Source organism: Rhinopithecus roxellana, chromosome 17, assembly GCF_007565055.1.
Source record: "Rhinopithecus roxellana isolate Shanxi Qingling chromosome 17, ASM756505v1, whole genome shotgun sequence".
NCBI classification, from domain to species: Eukaryota; Metazoa; Chordata; class Mammalia; order Primates; family Cercopithecidae; genus Rhinopithecus; species Rhinopithecus roxellana.
In genome coordinates this window covers 115,123,773-115,127,355 of record NC_044565.1, presented here as the reverse complement: position 1 = coordinate 115,127,355, position 3,583 = coordinate 115,123,773, and the positions used below count along the sequence as shown (strand labels likewise).

At 26.8% G+C, this 3,583-nt stretch overlaps 1 pseudogene; it reads right to left on the bottom strand.

The window, feature by feature from the left end:
• Positions 1-568: 568 nt before the first annotated feature.
• On the bottom strand, positions 569-667 carry LOC115894404 (annotated as a pseudogene).
• Positions 668-3,583: the final 2,916 nt, after the last annotated feature.

Here is a 3,583-nt window from a genome sequence, read left to right as displayed (position 1 = left end):
TCTTTAAGAATATACATATATGGTGATTTATGTTTAAATGTGGAAGTTTTGTTCTAACAAATAACAATAAAATTTTATATGAAATGAATGAAACATAAATATTTTCAAAGATTTTATTTCTTTGATTTCACCATGCATAAAATAGGTGGACTTAATTTACAATTTTGTGCACCAGCATACAATTATTTTAAGAAATATGATCCATTACTTTACATCAGCCTGTACTGTATATTGTATCATAATAGTAAATCATCTATTTTAATTCTTAACTATATACAATTCTCTAATATGCCTACATTTTATTTATATCCCACCTTAATTTTTCAAAGGAAAAGGTGTTGCATATTTTAAAATGAATAAATGCTATTATTTATCATAATGAGAGCATACTCCTATAAATATATAAAAATTCAAAGCTTTTTCAACTTTTTTCAAATCTTTACTATTGTGGTCATTTAACGCCAACTTGGAGATTCAGCTTATCCAAACTTATGGTTCAATTTTACCGTGAGTAAAGATATTATAAGGGACCAATAGATCACTTCTTAACTCATTTATTTATTTATTTTTAAATATGAAACATTTTAAAATATTTATGTCATCCTTGCACAGGGACCATGTTAATCTTTTCTATATCATTCCCATCTTAGCATATGTGTGGCCAAACTGGACCTTCACTTATTTACTTTTATAGTACAAGTATACTTTGTATTTAATATATGTAAAGTTGGTTATACAGGAAATTAACACAAGTAAATATTTTACTTAATGTAGTATTTTAATTAGATCAATATGAGATTGTTATATTTATAACAATTTTTATTTTTATTTGAGAAGTAAAAACCCTCAAATATTGTTAACATCACATGATCAAACCTAAATATATATATATATATATATATGCAAATTGAAAACCCTTTAGAAAGTTAATATTTGACTTAGTATTTATTGAATCCCACTTATGTGCTAATAGGGAGTTAAAGTGAAGGAAAATAAGAATATTATGGAAACTACTCTAAAGCAGTCTAGAATTAGAGAAGAAATAGATATTTGGACACATTTTAAAATATGCTGTAAGTGATAACATACAGGTATGTCTACAAAAAGTGTGGGAGTTGACTATGCAGTCTAACTCAGTATTCTGGAAAGATTTTCTATGTAAAAATAAGACTGGAAAATTCATTTGTGTATATTGAACAATAATGTGTTACATTTGTTGTAATTCCGTTGAACAACTTAACAATTTTAGATTAGGGTGATTAAAAAACAACAATAAGAAAATCACCTATGTATAATCACTGTAACTTTATTTTAATCTCTGTTCCTTCAATATGTAATACACATATGTACTTATAAAGAAAGATTCAATAATATTTAGAGTGTGATTTCCGTATCAATTTTGTAAAAGAATGGGAACACATGCCAGTATAAACACATAAACATCACATATAAATAAGTACATGTACCTACATCATGCCACTCTTTATCTAGTAGTATGTTCTAATTTTTCTTTTTAAATGAAATATTGTTATGAGAAATACAGAAATAAGTTTGTAAACATATACTTAACATTCAGTCTGATCTAGACTTCATACCAATTTGCTTGTGTGATTTGGGAGAAATACTTGCTTTACCTAAGCGTTATCGTTTTTAATTAAGAACACAGGAATACAGAATATGCTTTTGTGAAAATTAAATGAAATAGTTATATAAATATTTTAATCTGAAAAATTCTCATTTTACTATTTAACAAAAATACAATTTTAATGTCTGCATAATAGCTCTTTATGTCTCTAAACCACGATTCATGTAATTGTTCACTCTTTGGCATTTATGTTTTGAATAATGGTCAAACATATTTATACATATCTATGCATTCTTCTTTGTAATCCACTTATCATAAATTCCTAGAAGTATTATTTGAGGGGTAAAAGGAATGTTACAAAACATTCTTTATGTAGAGATAGCCAAATTGCTTTATAGAAAGGTTGTAAGCAATGCTCCCAATAGGAGTTAATCTAATTCATCATGAACTATTGCTAATAGTAAATAGTTTTTAATTTTAATTTATATAGAGAGAGTTTATGAGTTTGCAAAAGGTATAATTTGCTTTCATTTTAATTTATTTGAATATTTCTTGTAGATGATTTTTGGTGAATTATATTTCTTTTGAGAGTTGGATGTACATGTTTTAAATTATTTTTATGAGAATATCTTCTTTTTCCTTTTAAATAATGGCACCTATATATCAAAGCTTCTAGTACCTGGTTGGTAAAAAGTATTCAAAATAGTTTTTTTTTTTTACTTTCACATATATATATATATTTTAAAATTCTCTTTGCTATATTTCACTTGCTGACATTGTAGTATTTTTACTCATTACTAAATATTATGAATAATAAAATTTCATCTTTACTTTTCTAATTTTTTTGTGGTTTCATTTTTAATGTTTAACTTTCAAAGTATAACGGATTTAATTTTGTTTTAAGGTATGAGGAGGAGCACCAATTTATCCTTTTTCCATTAATAGTCATCCAATTTTCTCAAAAAATACATTGTTATTTTGCATGAATATGGGATATCACCTTGTGTTAAATTACATATACTTTTACCTGTTACTATGTTCCTTCTTTTGTATTGATATGCATGTCTATTTCATTGTCAAACTTGTTATTTTGCTTATAGTACTTTTATAATAGCATTTAACAGACAGTTGTTCAAGCATGCAATCATTATTTTCTTGTGAAAATTATTTTTCCTGTTTTACCAGAATTTTTTGTTTCTTTCACTTTGCATTCACTTTGACAGGTTTTGAATCTTTCTTTTCTGGTGTAGGCAGAGGGTAATAGAGGGTACTCTTTAACTCCATACATCAATTTATTATTGGGATAAATGTATGCATTGATTTTATGAATATTAACATCTTTACAACACTTAGTGCTCTCATTAAAAAATAGGTCTTCATTTATTTCACGTGATTTATTTTTTACAGCATGGTTCAGGTTCATTGCACTAGTTATTCCCTCGTTAGCCCTGCCTTTCCCACGATTAACCCCTAATTATACTGGTGGACTCCCATGCACTATATAGAGATAACCAAATTGCTTTACAGAAAGGTTGTAGCAATTATAATTCCTTGTGTCAGTTTATCTAATCTATCAGGTTTATAATTCATTTTGGGTCTCTACTGAAGTTTCCTCAGCTAAGCCAACTTTTCTTACCTCTTTCTGTCCCACGTCTTTAATAGCCCATCTTTTTCATTTGTTCTATTTTTCTTCATAGCATTTATCACTGCCAGAAGTTACATTTCCTATTTACTTTCTAATTTTCTCTACCATGGCATAACTCATAGTGGCATTGTTTTTAGTTTTTTCAATGCTGAATCTTTAGAGTCCAGAGAAATACTAAGAACATGACTAGTATTCATAATTAATCCATGATCCTTAGTGAAAATTTGCATTTCATTTATATAAATCATGCAAATTTCTTTCTTATATTAATTGTTGTTAGTTTGATTTTTGAAGCTAAGTTAATGGAATGTACCTTGTTATTTTATTTCCTATGACTACCTTAAAAAATTGCT